Source organism: Corvus brachyrhynchos, unplaced genomic scaffold, assembly GCF_000691975.1.
Source record: "Corvus brachyrhynchos isolate BGI_N302 unplaced genomic scaffold, ASM69197v1 scaffold10, whole genome shotgun sequence".
In the NCBI taxonomy this organism is placed as follows: Eukaryota; Metazoa; Chordata; class Aves; order Passeriformes; family Corvidae; genus Corvus; species Corvus brachyrhynchos.
Genome location: NW_008236180.1, coordinates 1,632,897 through 1,656,365, shown reverse-complemented (window position 1 = coordinate 1,656,365; position 23,469 = coordinate 1,632,897).

Below are 23,469 nucleotides of genomic sequence, written 5' to 3'. Positions count from 1 at the left end.
GCAGAATTATCTAAATCCTCTAAAGATGCCCAGTCATTACCCAGGACTCAGGCAACAAACCCCTGACCCACGGTGCTCTCAGAAACCTTCCAGCTTTTTGAGTACCACCTCCAGAGGAGAAATGACCTGGCTACTGAGTCTGGAGAACTCAAGAACACCAAATATTAAAGGAAACAAATCTTTCAAAAAATCACAGGATGGGTGAGGTTGGAAGGGACCAGAGTGGTTCATCTGATCCATCCTCCCTGCTGAAACAGGGTCATCCTAGAGCACACTGCACAGGATTGCATCCAGATGGTTCTTGAGTATCTCCAGTGAGGGAGACTCCACAACCTTCTGGCAACCTGTTCCAGTGCACCCACACAGTGAAGACATTCTTCCTCATATTCAGGTGGAACTTCTTGTGAATCACTTTCCGAACTACTTTGGAAATATGAGGGTATCTGTAAGAACCTGCCTAAAATACCCTGTTATTTGTGTAGCAGGCTGCTTGGCCTAAAATACTTTTCTTTAGATCTTGGTGTGAAGAGAGACTTTGAAAAAAAATTTGGTAAGGTATCAGAAATGCTTCCTATCCTACTTCTCCAATTGTATCTACGCCGAAAAGCAAAGACAAAAATTCTCCTATAAATACAGCTGTAAAGTACCTTTTCCTCTGGTATCATGAGGTTTCCAAGTGGGTAAATGTGCTGGCCCCAGGGCTCTGTACCAGCTGCTGTCCCCACATATGGTGCAGCATGTGTACACATGTCCCTATGAGCTAAGGGGATCGAATTTGCACATTCTGGGTTAACATTAACTACAGTTTGCACTGTTTGTGTGCCTAGAGCAATGCATGAAGCACATTGTATAAATCAGGAAGTTACACAAACGTAAAACATATTTCTCATGTGCTTTCAAAATCCAAACCTTCAGGCAAGAATAACAATATGGGCACCAACAAAAGCGAAGCCTTGTGAAATGGCCGTGCCTATTCTCCCAACCAGTGTAGAGCAGCTCCCTTTGATGCACCCTCTCTAGCCTTGTGCAGCTCATTGGAGCCTCTGATGGGGTTTGCAGGCTCCTCTGAGGGCACATCCCACAACCTCGTGGGCAGACTTGATGGTCCGTTTCATTTGTCTTGCATTCACCTCCACAAATAATCTTTGAGTCATCCACATGCACCAGTGCCCATCCCTCCTTCACATGTGCACTCAGAGCACTCATCCTCCTGCCCTTTTAGGTTAGTCCTCACAAGAGCCCTGCTGGCAGCCAGAGTCAAAGCATCAAATGACAAAAATGTAGGAGACAAATTAAAAATGCCCCATTGCCCAGCCATGCAACATCTGTTTGAAAAAAATCTCTTCTTTCCCCAATCTAATGAGATGTGCCTGGAGACACTCGAAATCAAAAGACTATTCATCCATAGCTGGCAACAAACGAGAGGCTTGGGACAGAGCAAGGGTTTGGAGCAACACAAGGCGCTTGCTTGCTTTCTATCAGCCATCTCCTGATTCAAAGCCAGGGACATCAAGAAGAAGGGCCCAAAGGCAAGGAAAGGCAGCACTGTGGGAGCACCAGGGCACTGTACCAGTGATCATTTAGCTGGCATGGGGCAAGTTCAGACGTAGAGCATCACATGCACAGCCTTCCACTGCTGGGTGGGTCATTTTCTAGTAGTCCTGTTTGCTTTTACAGGTTATTAAAAAAAAAAAAAAAAAACAGGACAGACAAAGGAGAAAAAAAGGAAATAAAACAATTTAATCAAGAATCTCTGTAAAACAAGACAATGGGAATAAAGGACAAGAATCCTTTGTTCCTTCCTCTTCTTCCAGACAGAGATGCACAGCAGCTCCTGTATCTTACAAATGACCCCTCGTTATTCTGGAAAAAGGCTTCTCCAACCTTTCTCCCCCTAGACTCTCCTTTTGCCAAAAGTTTCCCTAGCACAGAAGGGGAGTGATTTGTTTTACCAAAAAGGCAAGCTCCCAAACTACAGCGGCCAGAGGCATGACTGAAACAGGGTAAGAGATCACCATAAGCACCAGAGATGCCATCAGAAATGAGATACAGGTTCCTAAACTATCCAGCCCCATCAGCTGGGAGAGGCGGACAGATCAGGGATAGCACACCTGGAAAGGAAATATATATGGGCGACATTGTACTTCTCATCTGTGAGCCAAAAATATTTCACAAGCAACAGTCAGCTGCCATTAGCCTTCTCTGGTCAGTGTGGAGCATGGCACGGGGGCTGTGCCTCCTCCCTACCCAAAATCTTCGTGCTTCGACACCTTTGCCAATCAGAAGGTAAATTATATGCATCGATGCAGGCGTTGCCTGGCAAAATCATTTGTCTTAATTTGTCAGTGGTATCTGCAACAAGTAAGAGTAGTATCGACATTTTCTGCAGTGTCACCAGATTTATTCTCTGCACCTCTTCCAATCAAGCAGCAAACAACAGAGGTTAAGCAGTCAGTCAAGCCTGCAGTGCAACACATCACTAAGAGCAGATTTTACTTTGGGATGACCTTGGGAAGAAGAAATGTTTTGGTCAAATATCCAGGATGAAGATACACAGCACCTCGCTGACGCCAACAACCAGAAGGGCCCAGCAGTCACTCTGCCAAGTTCTCAGTGTTGACAGGCGCTTCGATTTTGCTCTGTTCAGCCAAACAATTTATGTTTGGCTAAAGAATATCTTCTAAAGCACTATCCACTCCGGGTTTGAAGATACCGAGATGAAGAATCTGCCATTTGCCTGCACGGTTTATTTTACTACCTGACATTTAGAGATGTGGCTTAATTTTGCCTGGTTTCAGCTTTCACACACCAGATTTTTTTAGAGCCCTTCTCCACCCTGAGAGCTGCTTTGTGTTTTTGCTATAAAGACTTTTCTGCAGTGCAGGTGAGTTTTCTCTCAATGTTATTTTGACAAGTTAAACAGACTGAGATCTCTATGTCTCTCATGCTCTGGCATTTTTTTTTCCTCCTGGCCTTGGATCTTTTTAATGACCTCCCCAGGTTTTAAAAGCCCTTTTGAGAACACACACAGCAGAACTGGAGTCTGCATTTTAGTACAGAAACACGTACAGAGGTAAAAATCAGCTTGTACTCTCATCTTCACTGCTTCTGCTGGCATCTCCCAAGACCACAGTAAGCTCCTGATCACATCACACCTTGCCAGGAGGTTGTGCAGTCCCTTGCCTGACCTGCTGGTACGACCTTGCAGAACATTATATTAAAAAATAGGTAAGAAAATGAATTTTATTTGAAGAGAAAGAAAGCAAAACTTCAGACAGCTCTATACAGCTCTCTCACCCCCAGTACTATTTACTCTCTTTCTAGTGTCCACATCACTTGTGAATTAAATGAGGTTTAAACTCATGCTTGCTCCAAATCAAATGAAAACACTGAGCACCACCAGGCCTTCAAAGAGCCTTCCTGCCTTTGAGGCTTTTCCTTGACAACTGCTTTTTGATACATGAAGCAAGTTTTTAATCCATTTATCACGATCACACTTTCAGGGTCATGTTGTTCTAGGACAAAACCCTAACATACTTATCACATTTACCCAGATATCTGTGTCTTCTAAAACTTGGAGAAAAATGTTTCTCACAAGACCCATTTTCCCTACATTCTTCTTGACTGGTATTAATTATAGTCCATCATTTTGTTCATTATTAATTAGATCTCATTATCATGTTTCCCCTCATTCCTTCCAACAACCCAGTAATAATCGAAGAGAAGCAATGTCACCATGCAGGTGCCCTGTGCAGAGCAGAGCATCTTTTGAAGAGTACCCTTAACTAAATTTTCAGCTGTCAACCACACAGAGGGGCATCCTCTTCTCAAGAATGGTGCTGCTCCTGTAGAAGAGCTGCCACCAAGAACTGGATTTGCTCAAAATCACAGGGGTGGGAAAAATAAGAGTGGCATTGTTCCCTTCTCTCCTCCAAGGGAAGAGTAACCACTTCTCATGTCCTCTTCTATGTCACTCCCATGCACAACTCTTTGAAGCTCTTCCTCTCTGCTACTGACAGGGCTCTCCATGCTCAGAGGCCAGCAAGTCTTGAAAAATCTATGTGAATCCTGCAACACCTCATCACAAGGTCATGATTATATAATTATTACTCCTACACAGAATTACTCTATGATAGATGCTTATTGATGACATTTCTGAGAGACAGCATGCCCCTTTCACTGTTATCCCTACACTGTCTCCTCTCTTGTCACTTCCTTTTCCTCCACCCAGGTACTTGGTACCATCTTTCTCTTTTCCACTTTGTTTTCAATTTCTTCCTCCATGCTTGCAGTTTGCTGGATACTACCAGCACAAAAAGAAATCAACATGATGCATGTGCTACAAACTGTCCTGTACTTTAGAATTAATTGGTATTGATTTAGGCCTGAGATTAGGCATTGACTGAATCTCAACTCCATCAGCTTTGCTCCTAAATTACCCAACCACTTCCAAGCACAGAACACAGTGGCACCCAAAGCACGTGGACACACAGCACCAGCACAGGCCACCCAAGACACACCAAGGGTCTGGCAAAACAGCCTGGGTAGCTGTTATCCTTTCCCAAACTTGATGAGCCAGGGGAAAAACCAGAAAGGGAAATCAGTTGGATGCTTACTTTCATTTGTTCCTATTGCAAAGCTCTGGAAAAGATAACATTTTGTATTTTCCAAGGAAGTTTGTCTGAGCTTGAGCAAAGAGACTACATCCCCACTGCTTTTCTTACCCAAGTCAAGCAGCATGGAACAATTCCCATCCAAACATGCTGCAGGGCATCGACCTGGACAGACTCTGCTCTCTGGATTCACACCTGGGTTCCTCAGCACATGAATTGCCTGTTTTGCTCCAAAATACCAACTTGCACTTATGAAGCATGAAGAACTGACAACTCCAGCAAAGGAACACAGAAAAACCCATCTGGCAGCGCCAATGAAGCCTTCAGAGCACGCTGCAGATCACGTAGAAAGCAGAGACAGGACAGGACCCGACTGCCTGCAGAGGAGATTTGCCCCAAGCTATCTCCTTTCAGTTCATGCTGAATCTGCCTGCTCTACCCTTGGCTCAAACATGGGCTCACAAGCCCTTTCACTTTCCACAACCACTAACTTCACTCTCTGGTTTTGACCCTAAAAGTTGTTTCTATCTCTCTTCCCCATGAAGATCTGCCTCTGAGAAAAGACGATGCACATCATCAGAAAAGATGATGCAGGTTTGGGGCTGAAAATGAAGAAGGGAAAACATCAAGCACTCATCTGGATGGTATCAAGTGCTGAGGTGAGGAAGGTCCCCAAGTCCAACAACTGGTCTTTGGCATGTCTGTGGGCAAAAAGCAGAAATGGGAGTCTCAGCTCAGCACCCCATCAGACTGCTAAAACACTGACCATTGGACCTCCTACTTATTTTCAGGTACTCTGAGAAAAGAGTCAGCACATTAACTTCTCCACTTCAAACTTTGTCACTGCACAGTTGTTCCTGAAGTGTTTAAAAAAAAAAAATTCTGTTTAGTCAGATGCTGACTCCCTGTGACACCTACTAAGATTTGTGTGCCATGAATCAATTCTAAGATGAATAAAAATTCCATTGTTCGCCTTCAAAGGAGAAAAAGAAAAGTCTTCCCACAGCCTTGCATGAATACCCAACACCTGTGCAGCCTGGCACACGCTGAGCTGGCGTCTGCCGGGGTGGGCAGCACAGGCCCCTTTACAGGGGTATCTCTCTTCAGAGCAAGCCCTGATGCTCTCCTAAGGGGTTGCTTCTGCTGAGGAAAAAAAAATAAATACTGGATTGTCACTTCAGCATGCAGTTTAACGAGATGAACTCAATCTCATCATGCCTGGCAAGCCCTGACATCCTGCCAAGCATTCCCCACATCAACATCTTAATGGAGTGTGAATTATGAGCACCTAAAGAGAGGCAGTTTGTACTGTGCTCCAGAACATGCCAGGCTATCATCACAGCCTGAGTAATCCACCAGAATGACAGAAAATGGCTGGGGATAAGCAGGGGCACTAATCAGGCTGTTTGCTTCATTCCCCTTGTCCTAGTTTCAGACAGCAACAAAATCACACCCTTTCTTTCCAAATTAAGCACAGAATCTTCTATGGGATGGAAGAAAGTATTTCAACATGTTAATTCCTAATCTGTGGAGGTTAGGTACATTCACAGGGTTCGGAAAGTTCAATCAGCTCTTCTTGTGAGAGTCAGAAAATAATAAAATTAGCAACTATTTTCACTGCTGTTACAGCTACCAACTCCAGTGAAGGCAGAGCAGGGCCAGGACACCCTGCTTGTATGGGCAACTTCTGGAGATGCCAATGAGACACCTCCAAATTCCCAATGTAGCACAATCCCAATACATCCCATTGCTGCTGGCCCACAAGGGTATTTTAGCACAAAAAAAAGCTTTCTCTCAACCTAGAGTTCAGACTGGCCTGTCCTCACCCACACCGACAGGCAGTGCTGACACCCCTGCCCAGATGTGTGGATGTCAAACCAACTCCCCCTGAATCCAGAGTTTTTTGTTCTTCCCCCTCACCATTAGATAAGGACTAAAAATCATTCATGGGGTTATTTTCATGAACAGCCTCTGAGGCTGCCTTCCCTCTTTTGCCCACAACCCAGCCCAAACCCCATCTCATCAGACACTTAAAGCAGTATTTTTTCCTCCATCCTGGCCTGAGCTGCAATTTGGTTTAAGTCCTGTATTTAAGCAGGTCTCCACCCCAGTAGATGTTATCATCTCTTGTAGCTTGCCTGGGGCACGGGTAGAGCAGCAATTTTTCTTCCTTTCTTCATAAGCTCCATTTTCATATTTTAAACATACTTTTTCTCCTCCTTTTGAGGTTAAAATTAAATAGTTCCCATGATACTATTTTTAATTTTGACCTTTTTGATAATCCATCTATATAAAAAAAAAATTTAATGGCCAAAATTTTCATTTAGAAGTATCTAAAGAAAAAATTCTGCAACAAACATGTAGCCAGGAAAATCACTTGGAGATTTTTCCCTTCACTGTCAAAAGAGAGAAAGCCAAGAGCCAAAAAGGTAAATACATATGTTCCACTGTCAATGACTTTCAAATGGAGTTTTTGACTACCATAAAAAATTGTTTAGCTTTTCACTATAAAAAAGTTGCAGTACCATAACACTAACAAAAACGTTTGGTTCTTTCAGAGTTATTTCATGGGAACTACTTTGCAGCTAGATCCAGCTCTTCAGAATTCTTTCCATGTCTCTATTTTGTTTGCAGCAGCAGGATCCAAATAGCTTCATCTGATGGCTGCTTTTGCATTTTTATTTTTATAAGAAAATGGAACACACTGCCCCCTTCTCTTCCCCCAATCTGCCAGGCTTTGCAGTAGAGCCTGATTAAATGAAATGGCCATATCCATCCAGAACATTCACTGCTGTAATATTTCTGCAGCAGCCTAGCAATGAAACCTGAACACTGCCCTGTCCGTAGCCCAGGTCTCCAGGGAAAGACAAGCACGGAACTGCTGATGCTGCACCAGTTGTCCCTGGAATGGCTGCATGTCTGGGACAGACATCCCACATCCCAGGCCTTTCTTCATCTGCTGCTTTTGTGCTTGGGCAAGGGGTGATGACTTAAAAATATAATCTTACTATGATATTTATAATGCAATAAACCACAGATATATATATGTACACACACACTCACACATTCTCACTGCATGGCAATTAGGGGATTCAATCTTTCCACTTCCTGGATTTTGGTTTTTAAGCCTCACCAAGAGTTAAACTCCCCTCTGACATCAGCCCACCTGGGAAGCCCTGAGGGTCTGTAGTCCAACTAGGTAAGGAGAATTTAGCTGATGGGCTCAGAGAACAAGAACATTTGACACAGGCAATTAATTTAACTGATTTATTTAAGCTACTACACTGTAATATTTATTGCTTAGAAAGCTGAGGGAAGCATCACACATAGAATCAACAACCAGCAGTGCTCTACATGTTCTCAGTTCCAAACTCTTAGAACTTTGCCAGCTATCATGATGTGGGTATCAGGAAAACATGAAAGTAGAAAGGTGAGTGGCTGGTTTGTGTGCCAGCACCACCCCAGGGCTTTCTCCTTGTTAATTCACAAGGAGAATAGAGGTGGAGCCAATTTGTGTCCCCATGGCTGAAAGTCCTCCAGCTAACCAACATAAGTTGTGAAGGCCAGGTGAGGCTCTCTACTTAATTACAAGAGAGTTGAACCAGAGCACCCTAATGTCCTAATTCTGCCATCCATCTCACACTATTAGTAACTGTGGATGTTGCTTAAGTCCAGGTTCTGAAATATGAATGAGCCTGAGCTGCAGAAAACCTCTTGATTTAGAAAAGGATCACAAAAATGAGGTGAATTCACAAAAATAAAGCTACTAGAAAGAGCCGTTGTAGAGAAGGACGGCATGAGATGAAAGAGTTGCCCAGCCTACACTTCACTAAGCCAAGAAACTTTGCACGAGGCTGTTGTGCCCCTCCCGAGTCCGCTGGATCTGCCTGCTCACCGACTGCCCCCCTCCTGGCAGAGCCCAGCATCCTGCTCTTCACTTGGTAACTTTTAGGAAGCAAGCAGGGGTAAAATAACTTCAGCAGCCTGTTTGCAAGCTGTGCATTCCTACTGCAGAAGAGGACTCGGGTCATGAGCCTCCTGAAGCCACCAAAACCCCCCAGAGGTGCTGACACACCTTTCTGTCCCACTGGATGCTCAGCTCCAGTGGTCTGCTTTCACCCACAAGGTTAATTTTAGACTGAGATTATATATCAGATCTTTTCTCCCAGGGGCACTAGTTTGTGTGTCTCTCTCTACCCAGAGCCATCTTTTCCAGCATTTTTAGAGTCTGCTCATCTTGGGCTTCTCCCCCAAATTTGGCTGAAACTAGAAAGTATCTGCTACATAGTAATGATGGGAAGAAAGTCAGGACAGCGGCTTAAGCACTGAAGAAATACTTGTCTCCCTCAAATTCACAGCTACTGCACAGCAGGTGAAGTTTAGTTTTGGTACAGACAAAATTGAGAGGGAAGCAGTTGACAAGGCCATATTTTTTAATGAGATTTCTTCCCTTTTCTTCTGTCCTACTGACGCTCTTTTAGGAGCAAGCGGCTTTGTCAAGACCGTGTGTGCGAGCACAGAGAGCAACAGTCTTGGCACAGTGAATGAGTCATGCAACCTTTTGTTCACTCGTTATAAATACAATTAAAAATACAGGCCCATTTCCTTAACAGGCACGAAGCCACAGAACCCTGGAGTCATTCATAAACTAGAATCCTGGTGCAGAATTGCATTTAGAATAGCATTTGATTTGTGTTCAGCTTGGGTTGTAATTACTTCATCATATTTTCCTTAAGGAAATGAATGATCAAATTCATAAGGAGTTGACTTTAATTATACACACTGCTTAATAACTTGTGTCCATTTGGAAGCAATTATTTGATCCACTGTGGAAGCAGAGAGGGGGAGCTGATGGTCTGGTTTCCAGAGAAGTTAAACAATTTCAGGCATTGAGTTCCTAATTCCAGACAATCTCACCTGACGATACCACCACCTGTGTCAGGCTTCACCAAAGGTGCTCTCATGGGGTACCTGTAGCAAATGCTAGAGGAAGCAAGCCAGCATGTTTTTCCCCTCTAATTCTACATATTGCTTTGACTCACACGGAGACATCCCATGACAGCTCCATGGCCATGGAGCATCTATTGTGCCAGGCAAGTACCACAGCCTGCCACAGCTGCACTAAAGGGAACCCTTTTCTTCCCAAATGGTACCAAGAACTGTACAAAACCCCCTGTTCATAGCACACCTGTGCTGCTGAAGGGAGAGCTTGGAGAGTGGCTCCATTTCCCAAAAGCCTGCGAACAGATCCATTGCACTCATACTGCTTCTCTCACACAGATCCCTTTCCAGGAACAAGTGCCAGGTTCTGCTTGGGTGGAGTAAATGGAGAGCACCCTGCCCTTCACAACTGTGGTAATTTGGCTGCAGATACCTCATGACAGCTGGAAGGTCAGGCTTCAATGCCCAGAAGCAGGACAGGAGCAACAGTTCCTTACGATGCAAAGTCATTCACAGTGACTAAGAAATCAAAGTGAGTTTGTATCACTGCAAACAGCCCTGCCAATCATACATCATAAGTATCTTCAGCTGGGGACAAGTCAGGCCGCTACACATGGAAAACACCATCCAATACCAAAAACAGAGGCGCTGAAATTTAACTAGTAGACACCTAAGAAAAAACATTCAAGCAAAAATTTCACAGCCCAAACCCTGAAGAGACACATGCAAACTCTCATCTGAGTGACACACTCTCCCACAGACGAACATGGCAGACACATAACTGCCTCCTACATCTGCTTTCTGCATGCACAAAAGCAGCACTCAGATAGAAAAACACCCCAGATTATTTGAAGTCCTTCGGGAAATTCAGTTCACTGTTTGTCTATGCAGAGTATTGAGCTTCCAATAGCGGAGAAAAAGCCCTTTGGCCAGAGCTGGAAAATAAACATAATGTGTTCATCTCTGCTGAAAGATACTGCAGAATGTGGGAAACCAACCAAACTATCATGCCTGGCTGCAGATTACCAAGGATTGAAGTAAAAAGTCATCAGACTAACACAGATTAAAAAATACAGGAGATTAATACACTTTAGGAACAATACGAAAATCTAGTTTTCTCAATTATCAACAACAAGATGCAGTAAGAATCAGTCCTTTGTGAAGAAGAGGCACACCAGAGTGTTCAATATCGTATTGACTGGAATTTGCATTGATCACTCACAGTGTACAAAAGCCACACACCAGCACAGCATCCTGAGAAGCAATGCCTGTTTGCAGCATGGCTACCCCATGACATGTACCTGGCAGAATGTTCACCAAAATCCCATGATTTGTGCCAAATATTTCTGAACAAATTCTGTAGAAGGAGCAAGGATTAAAATGCTTTAGAGTGCCCTGCTAATCTCTCTCTACTATGAGAGCAGAAAAGAGAACAGATAAAGAAGCAATTGTGATACAGCCAGCATCAGCCTTGCAGGCAACGCTAACAGCTCAGGGAGATCAAACACGCATTAAAGGGCAGTGTGTGAGCAAAAAAATAGTTCTAATGTAACCACCAAAAAAAAGGTTGATGGGAATCTCTTTATAAAATGTGCAGGCAACGACTGCCCAACAGTACTGGAAGAAGGTCAGGAGAGGACACCCTGCTTACGAAGCACCTGCATCACCGTCACTTCCTGCCTTCTGACACCTGCAGGTAACTTTCATGTTTCTGTTCTCAGATTTAACAACTGGGCTGACATAAGGAAGCCTGGGGATTTCTCCAGATGTTACTGGCAAGGTCAGAGAAGTACAATCCCCTTCCATTGCCGCCTGTGCTCCGAGGGCTCCGTTTCACTCCGCTGTACAGTAACTGTGCCAGCGACCTGAGCCAGCCACCCACCCCACCAGGCTCCACCCTTCACACTCATCTCAACACGGAAACAAACAGAAGGAGACAGGACACACAATTTTGAAAGCAAACTTGAAGGTGAGACCCTCAGTCCCAACCCATTCACAGTCTCTGATCACAATTACAAATCGAGCTCAGGAGTGAAATAACATCCTTTCCTCCTCCTCCTGGCTGCAGAGACAGGAGTTCAGGGCTCTGTTTCCTTGGCAACAAAAAAGAGCATCACAACAGCCTCCTCGCTAGCAAATGACATACGAAAACGTGTCATTTTTTTTCTCTCCGGTGTCTTTTTATCACTAGGGAATAAGCCTGAACTCAGAACTCCCCACTCAGCAAGAATGGAAATAGATATCCATTATTGCTATTTAAACTGCAGTATCTTTGGAGCCTTTAAGCTTGTCCAGAGGTAGGTAGCAAGTGAGGGATTTTAATTTATTAAGTTAAGCAAAAAAAGAAAAAAACCCCTAACCTTGCTGAAGTTCACCTTTTAAGACAAATTATAGAACTTGAATTTGGGGAAAAAAATGCATCTCATAGATTTATGATCTGCATTTTAGATTCTGTTAATATTCACTTTTGAAAAGCATTAGAAATGAAGATTACAAATTTAATAATGCAACATATGGGAGGAATTATCCTCCTCCCCATATAAAAAGGCAATTTGCTCTTGCCTATAAATTGACTTTCTATTACTGTCATTAAAGCAGCATAATGTGCTAAAATTAGGGTCTGCCCTGCCACAGCTCTGTGGCAACTCATGCCAATACTTCAGCAGACATCCTCATGAGGTGGCAGGGGCAGTGGCACTGCTGGGTATCTCCTCAGTGCAGGACTTTGGGATACTCATGGACCTTTACGAGGGGTCCAAAAGAGATTGGATTAAATCAATGAGGAAAAAATTCAAGAGCAGAGAAAGTCCCTAAGCCACAAGGCAGTGGAAGCCGGGTCAGCATCCTGAACAAGCATCCTAAGAAACCTTGCCATCTCCCTGACTTTCTCCAAATACCTTGACAGACACAAAAATCTCTTACTCCTTCCATTTTGCCACAAGAGAGAAGTCAGATCACAATCCTCAGACTGCAGTAGCTTCCCATGCATTTTAAGCTGCTTCCAAGTTCTCCTCCTCTATAGTTTGTGCAGACTGGATGCCCTGCACAGTCTGTGTGCCCAGACCACCAGTGCAAGCCCTGTCCCACCTTGCAGAGCTGATCCTCTCTTGCTCAACATGCTCATGTCTAACTCCCCACGTGTCTGGACCATAAGGGATGATTTTGCAATGCCCACATGAGAATCTACCGAGCAGCAAAAGCATTAAAATCTATATTCAGTGGCTTCCTCAAATAGGCAACTACATTTAAACAGCTCAACTGAAAGAGCATTAAAATTGTGCTGGCAGGTATTTACTGTCCCATTTCCCATAACCCTTTCTCCATCTTTAAGTTACTGATGGGTTGTGACATACTTCCATAACAGAAATCTCAATAACAGAAACCTCTTTGCCACTTCTCAGCACTAGCACCGTTCTTCCCTTTCACCAGCCATACAGTTACATGTTAATTCTGTCATCTGCCTTTTTTTAAAAACCATTTTCACCCATACTTTATGCAGCTGGAAGACTTGCTCACATCTCAGTTACTTCTAGAACAAATGTGAGCACCTAGCACTGAGGGAGTGAGTTGACAGCATCTGCTGATGGTTCTTGCCCTTCCTTTGCTCATGAATTGCGCTGAGTTTTAAAAGAAAAGCAGCTGGTGCTTGTTCAAGATTACCAAAGAGTATCACTGGTTAGTGCATCCCCCCAACAGGTGCTCTGTGCCTGAAGAAGCAGTTTGGCAGGCCAGGCCAGCACTGGACCTTCCAGCACCACTGGCTGGCTTTGACAAGACGTGCCCTTTGCTCCATGACAAGTCAGTTCTTAAGATTGCTGGATGACCATCAGTCCACTTAAAAACTTCCCATTTACCCAAATATTCATTCAAAGGAACTTAATGGTTTAACACGAAGGGGACTTGTGATAATGAAAGTGAATCCATTTGCAAGTCTGACACATGCACAGAAAGCACTCTGCAGTCTCCACCAAAGCCTGGTTTAGTCTCCCTGCTGAAGCAATTTTTAGGTCAGAACATGTGCAGATGTTTGGAGGTCTGTGCTTTGTCCTTGGCCTGTTTCGGAGAAAGATGTAACATTTTGCTTCTGCTCCAACTGCATATTTCCACCCGAGAAACCGCAAGGCCACACTTGAAGTCATTACTGAATTCTAGTCCTCTGGATCCATGAATGAGTAGTACATCCTCCTTGTATCCCACAAGCCATATTCCTGATTGAATTGTCCTCCTGTTGCATCCCTTCTCCTTAGAAATTTCCCTTTATGAAGCATGACTTGGCCCTTCTGAACATTACACAATATTTGTCTTTCTCATGTATCTTCTGCTACAGATACGTGACTTTTCCCCATGTTTTACTGTCATATGGAACAGCTTTCCCTTTCAACAGTCACAGCTGCTTAATGAATTCAAAGTGTGACATTTTGTTTTCCATGGTGAGGTGTGTGAGAAGTGTAAACCGTGGCTGAGAGATGAACTAGAAAACACAGAGGGCACTGAGCCCTTCCCACCAGCCAGACACAGCGCTCTCAACAGCACCCACTGCACCCTGCAACACTCAGCTTTACACAATTAATCAACAAACTTCACTAAACAAATCAAAATGTCAACTTTAGGAAGTATATATAAGCTTCTATACACAATACAGTTTCACAAGCCCCAAAGATATCCTCTCATGCTTGATACTCAATGTGCTATCCCACCAGGACACTTGGATGCTTTGCTCAAACAACAGTTCCAGGATCCAAGGGAATTTAAAGCCTCGAAAGACTTTCCAGAGCACTGCACAAATTCCTCTGATGTCGCCCACGTGGGAGGCTACAAATTGGCACCAGTAGTTGTCAACATTTTGTTTTGATCTTCTGGCAAACAAATCCACCCTCTGAAATGTTTGCAGGATGCCGAGATAAAAAGCAGTAATGAATACAACCCAAAGAAGTTTGAAGGGTTTATTTTTACCAAGTAATCAATACCTTCTGGCAGTCTTCCTCCAGCTCTAATAATACCAGTGAGGACAGTGACCCTTGGCAGGTTTTGTACACTGCTCTACAAACATTATCTAATTAACTATCACAGTCCACTCCTAAAGAAAAGAAAGCATGCTCTGAAGTTCTTCTACAGCAAGAGAGAGAGAGAATGAGTGTTGGGAAGGGCTACTGATAACGAGGTCATAGGTTCAGGAGTTGCAGCTCTTGCACACCCAGCCTAACCACGCTGCCCCTCAGGGGCCAGCTCCAGGGAAATGGTGTATTTTTCACACAATCTGTGTTTAGCACAACCCTTACTTTCACTTAGCTGTGACAAAGCACTAGGACAGTGTCCAAGCCAACTCACTAATAAATCAAATGACAATAAAGCAGTTGGAGGGAGATGAATTATTGAAATCAAAGCAATTCAGTGCTCAAAACTAAACTTTGTAAGCTGGGAGCTACTGAACACAGAGCCTGATTTTCCTCGGAACAGCTTTACTGACATGTTGCAAACTGCCAGTCCTGTCCATCTGTACCATAGCTCAGAAGAGGATTCAGCCTTTCACTGGAGTACATGACATCTTGAAGCTGATCATTACTATTAAAGATGGAAGAGGAATCCCAGGTCATCAAGTCAACCAGGAAAGCATCTCAGAGGATTATCACCTAAACCAAGTCTAAGAAACAGGTCTAAACCCAGAGTCAGCATATGTGTCAATATAAATCCAGGTCTGGATTCTTTCGAACAGACTATTTTTCTATTTCTTTGGGGCAGCCATTACAGAGTCACAATATTTAGTCAACCTTTTACTTCTATAGTCATTAATCATGCACCATTTAACTACTGGTTTGTCATTTACTCTCTTAATCCTTTTCAAATCCTTCTGCTTATTTTCACATCTTTTTTCAATCCTATTCTATGTGTCTTGCTAATTACACTCCTTAACTGTCGTAGGCTGTTTCAACAGACACGTTGAGCCAGACGTGGTTTGATTACTTGCTGTGTTATGTGCCCAAGGAATCTTCTGCTATTGAGATATTTAAAATATAAACAGTGTTACTGGAAGATGATCAATTGTACTTAATTATCTGGACAGCTGCCTGTAACTCTAGGGAGGAAGGGTGAATGACCATTTAACGATGGACTCAAACCCAAGATTTCTAACCTTGTAAAAAAGAACAATGAAAAAGGAAAAAATAGGCCTAGGGTTTTCATCTTCTCAAAATACGGAATTTTGCTTCCTTGGCAGACAGTACTGTTTTCAAAGGACTGTTATTTGCAATTTTGCTGTGTCCTGAGCCAACCTTTCCTACCAGTCTCAGAAGACTCCATCTCCAGAAGTCATCACACAACACCCTAAGAGTCACAGGCCCCCAAAAGTAAGGTCACATCCAAATGAGAGATGCCAAAACCTGGTGACAGATGAATGAGACAGAGCAGACATCACCTGAAAACTTAAAGAAAAGGGAATAATTCATGGCCAAAAGGAAGAGAAGAAGTACTGTGATATATATGGGAAAGAAGGAACTGAGGGAAGTAGGTGGCCAACTGTGATGGAACAACTCTCAGAAATACTCAGAGCACTGGAAATGTCAGCCCAGCTTTACCTGTCCACACATTCACTTCCAGTGACAAGACTGACTACACAACTTGACACTGAGCAAATGCCACCCTGAACACTTCCTCTCTTGAATCTCAGTCTTCATTTCACTTCTACAACCACGTCCTGACCTATCATGCTGGGGATGCAAACCTTAAAACCACATGTATGTAATGAAGAGACAACTTTACTAAGAGCCTGAAAGTGCAACCAACTCATTCAGCCCAGAGGAGAGTTAACAGAGGCTGGAGAGGACCCTTACACGCCATCATTGTTAGCTACTAATTCAGTATCTTCAAAAATAGGAAGAACTGAACACTTCCTTCTCTTCCATGCCCATCTCCTCAGACATAGCTATCAACCCACACAGAGGAAAGCATGCAAGGCTCAGAGGGGAGCAGAACTCCCTGCACTTGGTACACCTTGGAGAATTCTGTCTAGGCATGGTTTGCCACACCCATTGAAGCCAAAATGTGCAGCTAAAACAAGTGAAGGAACAAACACCTGCCAAGACATCGCAGGAAGATTGCGCAGCTTCTATGTGCCAAGGAAAATGTCATGGACACCATAATCCCCAAATACACTCTCATTGTGTAACCCCATTAGATCAGCACCTCCTAATTAAATTAGAGTGTAGATCAGTCCTCAAACACCTTTTGCTATCACTAAGACCTACCAAAAGTGATGAAGAGGAATTATTATGCATAACACTCTCAAGAACTTGCATTTGTAAACACACTTGGCAGCACAGGGAGGTTCCTTTATGGCATAATCCATTTTTATATACACCTAATATTTTCAGGTTTTCAACTGATTGTCAAGAGTGTTTGTAGAGGCTGTTAATGAATCTCACTGCTAAAAGCAGTTACAATTCTGTAGCTATTAATACAACGTGACATCAGTTATATCAGCTTCCAAGTGAATCACAGTTTGCAATCTTGTAGGTGTTCGATAGCTGTTGTCACATCGAAATAGAACATTGTTAAATATACTCCAAGTCTGTCCTAGTTCTGCAGCTCTTTCCCCCTTTCTGCACTGCAGCCTTAGTGGACTGAACACCTGCAGGTCTGAAGAACTGAGCACAGGAATGTCAAGAGGAAAGAACAGGTTGACTATTAGACCACTCAGATCAGCAAGGTTTAAAATGTTCACTTTTGACTGCAATTTCCTCTCAAATCTGATGACTAGAAGAGGTCAAAAGAACAGGTCACCAGATCTTTTACAGTGTCTAAACCCTCCAAGATGTACTTGTATCAAGATGTTAAGCCTTTTTTTTTCTTCCTTGTAAGCCAAAATAAAAGGCTGATAATCTTTCCTGACATAGTAGTTTAGCATTAAAGCAGGCAAAATCCAGTTTTCAAACCATTATCTGAGTATCAAACACCAAATGCTGCTCTAATTTGCATAACTGACATTCACAGAACACTCCTGTCTTGGTCAGCTTGTATATAAAAGCACGTTCTTAACAAAACTGGCATAAGTCTGTGAAGTTATTAATATTTTGCTCAGTGAAACATTTTCAGACCATCACATTTTCCCTGCTTCAGGATTCAACCCTCCCACCAACATTTTTCATGCAGGTAGTACCCTGTAGGGGTAATCTCTGGACACCCAGCCTTCGAGCTCCAGAGCAAAGATGTTTTAGAAAATATGCTTTCTAGATTTCAGGAAATTAAACAAAATTATGGCCTGAAATAAGACTTCCTGATTTTTACAGCCAATGTGTCCAACAAGCTTGCTGCCTTTGTAAAGCAGACAGCTGCAGTGAACAGGCTGTGAAAACAGTCAAAGTCACCACATAAAATGGACTGTGGATAATTTGCCTGGTATTATTCCTAGAGCAACAAGCCAGATTTTGCCTCAACCAACCATGCAATATTTCACAGAGTGTTTTAGTAGGTAAGCCAGGCAGTACTGAGACAGAAATAGAAAAATATTGAAATAGGGCCCACACGATGCCAGGTTTAGAGGCACTTGGATTGGCTCTTGGGAAAAACTGAGTTTAGGACATAGCAGCGTCTCCTGTGCAGGAGCAGTAAAAGCGTTTCTGCACAGACTGAGCAGCCAGGTCACAGGAACAGACCTACTCCTGTTACTAGGCAGATGCCAGGAATTCAGTGGAAACAGATGAAAAACAACTTTTTAGAATGGTAACTTGGGACTCTGGCACAACTCAAAGCAGAGCACTGGGCAGAATGGGAGAGCTGAGAATTATTGTGGTGAAACAGTTCAGAAGTGGGTTCTGACAAACAGATATGATTGAAAAATCAAGTTCTGCCCCTTCCCCCAGCCCCACCAGGTACCTTCTCAAGCCTTACATTTACACTTCTCGGACCCTTTAGACCAGATGTGAAGATCACAAGCTCTGGATTTTATCATAGATGATCCCTTTATGCTGTAGCACCACTGTGAAAAATAGCTTTGTTGTGTACCCACATAGCTTGAATTGCACATCCACAGCCTGCATCACTGGGTACGCAAATCCTTAGTTAAGCATCTCCTTGCCCATGCCATTTTCAGAATCCTCACATGCACAATAACTAACCCCAGGTCTCTCTCCTGCTCTTACAAAGTACCAAGCAGAAGTGAGAAACGTGCACTGGTGGAAGGTCCACAGGCTGCCATACAGGAAACATCTCCACCTTCATTTCTTGCCAAGGCTCTAGCTTATATTGAGAACAGCCTTCCCTATGCCAAGGGAAAAGAGCCAATAAACATATGTGAAAAAAACCCCATGATGCTAATTTTGGAATACGTCACCTGGCGGAAAAACAGAAATATATGAAGACAAGGGGAAAATAAACCACGGGGAACACTTAAAATCCTGGCGGGACACAGAGGTAGCAGAAAAAACTGAAATATTTTTAGGCAGGCCAAAAACATTGATCAAAACATGATGAAACCTCCAGGTAGCCATGAAGGAAACTCCACCCAAAGGTGTGAGGCTGCTGTCCAAAACCAGCCCCACAGCCAACAGTGCCCAGGGCAGCTGATGGCTCCTGCTAAGGAAGGGGAGGAGGGAGCAGACCACTGCAGGCTGCAGATGGACATCAGCAATAGGCTTTCTCTGGGCTGAAAGAACTGGTTCCAAAACAAGACCAGAGTGTCTTTCTAAACTGAGTGATCTCAGAGCTGCCTGTGAGAGTGTGGGTGCCTCTGATGCCAGGCAGGACACAGCTACTGCAGCGACCATCTGATGGAGGGAAAGCTGCTTCATCAGTGCAGCAGAAAGCAAATCCAGGTGCTTTTGAGCCAAATCATGTGAGAGTTGCTATGCTAGAAGAAGGAATCGTTGCCTTAAGACACCCAAAAGCCCAGGGAGAGCGCCTCTGCCACCCCCAGCCCCATAACTGAAGGAATCCATACGATCCATACCACCCTCAGCCCCATAACTGAAGGAATCCATACGATCCGTACCACAGCATTCCTCAAGGCCCCAGCTGAAGGAGGAAAGTGCACCGACGACAGCATGCACTGACACCGCAGTACGAGAACGGGTGTCATGGGATGCTAACGTTGCCATGGCAATGTCCTCATACCACGTAACATTTTGACACTGTCTGTTTTCCGAGCAGCAGCACCGATGTGGCAGCCTGCAAAGGCAGCACGAAACGGCTGTTTGAGTTTTGCCACGCTTGTTCCTGCAGCCGGCAGCCAATTCAAACTGTCTGGGCATTGGAGTTTGACCAATCTGGCAGCTCCGCTTCCTAAAGTGCACGAGGAAGCTTTTAACAGAAACTGTTCCATAAATCACCCTGATTTAACACGCGCTGTCTGCCAGGCTGAGCGCTGGCCTGCACGCCCACTTTCGGCACTGCTTGCCCTGCTTTCCACACCAGCGTCTTCAATGTTCCCCCATCAACTTCCTTGAATTGCAGGATCCCAGGGAGGGTCTGCTCCTCTGCTCCAGCTGGCTTTGCACAACCAGAGCAGCAGTCTCAGCCCCACACTAGCAGAGCTGTGGGGTGATTTTCTGAACTGCCAGAAGCAGACACAGCCCCAAATCCCATTCACTTTCAACAGATACCAGAGACCAAAACTCACAGGCATTTTTGAAAAAGCCCCACTTTGCACATTTAATATTTAAAACAAGCACTGACTCTTGTAAGAACTATGCTGATGGCGGAATACTTTTTTTTATCTCAAGGTACATCAAATAATGCAACCTAAGCCTTTCCCCTTTACTTACATTGAAACAAAAATCCCGTTATCTGGAGGGGATGCACTGCGGGCTGTGTGATCCACAGATGTGTGGGCACCAACCCCCACAAAGATGCCTGGGTTTTTGGCAACCCAAAATTGGTAGCAAACTCACCACTGAAATGCAACAGTGGGTTGTGACAGCAATTTCTGCAATTCCTTCTGGTTTGGAGGTATCTGGGGGAAAGCAGAATGCTGACAAGCTTCAAAAGTTAGTCTGGAGCACTGCCTACCCGAACTGTAAATTTAATTCAAACTGCTATAAATGTGCAAGGGCTCTGCAGAAGTGGTGCAGAGCAGTTGCTCTGATCTCACAGGCTACTGGTGAGATCTCAGGGCAGCAGGCAGCAGGGCTTCAGCCAGAGGGACAGCAGCACAACCTGAACATAAGGGACAGGGAAAGCTACTGGGTCCAAGTTATGGTACTTTCAGGAATTTATCAACTACAGCAGCTGGAAATCCAACAGGCATTAGAAAGGAAAAGCCTTCTCTTTTTTTTTTTTCTCCTCTCTCCTGACAATCTGATTAAAACACAAATATGGATATAAAGCAGACACCTTAAAATCTTGAGTCAAGGTTTCCTAACTTTTCACTGGAGCTGTGATGACACGTGTAAAATACAAGAAAGGAAAGGTAAATAGCAAAAATAAAACGAAAAAAAAACCACCCACCCACCCAATCCTCCCAGGATGCTGAGAAGTGCTAAACAAGGAACTGGATTTACAACAGGAAAAAAAAAAAAATCTTAATCTTCTTAGACATCTTGGCTGCAACACAATTAACATGTTTTTCATCCACATGGCAGGATACATTCCCTGCTAACTGTAAATATGCATACTGCTGGTGGGCAGCTGGCACAAGTCCCACACCACTGGGAAACTGTCACCACTGGGAAATGTCAGCCTCATCCATATTGCCCAGGGAGCTGAGTGAGGGGCAGCCTGTGCCCACACTCCTGTCCCTTGGTGACACTGCTGCTTCCTTGCTAAGGTGGGTCATTCTGCAAGTCTGACCCCACCAACAGCTGAGCTGCTGCTCCTCAGAGGATGGCCAGCTCCAGACAGGGACACAACCATGTGTTCCTTGAGGAGAGAGACTATAATCTCTTAAATCAGACGTCACCAATGTGAAGCACAGGAAGAACCACTATAATCCTCATTCCAGCTACTAACTGTGAATGACACCCAAAAAGCACCCTTGAAAGCAAATGTTTTCAAGGATGCTGCACTTTGCCCAGTTACTGGATCCTCAGTTAGAGAGCACCTCCTCCAGCTCCCAAAATTAACCATAAACAGTGCTGTATTCCTGGAGCCCAGGGGATAAAGGACCTTTTTTCACAGACATTTACCCCACCTCCCAATGCAACAAATATCCCATAAGCACAGGTCTTGCTAAACAACAGATACTGATTTCAGGCCAATACCCACGGGATAAAATAGCTCAATCCTCCAAAGCAATACAAGGAAAATCACCAAAGGCACATGTAAAAAGTAGTAACTTCACAGCATTGAAAAAATTAAACATACAAATGCCAGAAAGGGAATGAATAGCCAAGCAGCACTCGTGCAGGGAATGATCTGGAAAACAGCATGGATCATACCCTGAGTTAGCCAGGAGCAGGGACACTCTTGCAAAGCAAGAGTGTGTATTTACAGGAATACTGCACACAAAGTGTGGGAAACACATACTCCCCACTGCAGGGGGCCAGACAGCAACCAGGGCACTGTCCACACTGCTCCTCCTACACCATCCTGAGTCCAGCAAGAAGGCCAACAGGACACTTGGAAAACTGCTCTACACAAAAAAAAAAACCCCAAACCAACAAACAGTAAACAACCACCCAACAAAAACAAAACCATCCATCGTGTTTCCTTGGACCAAAAAGCAAAAGGAGGGAGAGGGAGGCCAGGCAGCAATGGCTGTCATTACAGTCATTTCCTGACTTGGAATTATCAGCTCAACGAGGAACAGTTTTGCAATGAGAAGAGCTGCTTTGAGGAGAGCAGTGATCAATGGCTTCCCATTTTGCTGGGAGCAATGCAATGGCAATCTGGTCTTTCCATTCGGATTTAAGCTAAATTTTAGGGTAAACTATCCTTCTGATTAGGAACAGATTAGTTACTTGGGGAACAGATACAAGCAACCCCTCTACCTCTACATTTGCAAGAATAAGGACACAGACAATAGCTTAAGTTCCTCTTAGTCATAAAACAGTTTTGAGAAAAATGTGACATTTACCTCTGTACACGGTGTACTCTCCAAGTTGTTGAGCACTCAGACATTTTACACTGGCTTCTGCAAGGCTGTATGAGTGCTTTGTGTTTTGGACAAAGCTGATATAACACCCTGATGGCATGACAGTGGAACATTATCCATCTCAGTGATTTAACTGTGGCTGGATTTGACTAAAAGGTAGGGCTACAGAGCTTACTGTACCCCTCTGTGGTGAGGCTGTACCAGGGCTTCCCAGCTTTTACAAGCGTGCTGTTTTGCAAAAGCAAAGCCAAAGATATAACTTAAATGCAGATTTCAAGGCAAGCATGGTTTGACAGAAAGCAGAGAGTGCCTAATTTGTGTGTCATCAGCAGATGATTTAAGCAATGGCACAACTGTGGCTCATTGTGTTGCAGAACCCCTATCGTGACACGTGTTGCCACATAGTATAGCATTCTCCCAGAAAATAAATCCAAACCTCAAAGGAACATCATTTGGATAGATGGGATATTCAAAATGTGTTGAACACTTCCACAGAGGAGCAGAAATCCTTATTCAAATATGCTAACAGTGCTTCTCAGCAGATGTCTGTGGGAGAGAGGAGGAGACGGCAGAGCTGAGAGTCTTGAGTGAGTCAGGTCTCACTGCCCCACTAAAACCATCAATGACTTGCAGACCATTTCCTAAATTAAATTGTTCACATTTCTAATCTAACTGAAGGCATTCAAATATAAGCAAATAGCGCTTCAGAAAACAATTGCACGGATAAATTATTCCTCAAAACAACTACTCCAATCAAACTTAATTCTACCCTACACAAAGCAGATCCACACATCCTGTCAAACAGAAATATTGAAGCAAAGTAGTTACAGCATTTCACAACTTGTCCTGATGCAAGAATCTGACAGAGCAAAGATAACTTTTTTTTGCCTGGAG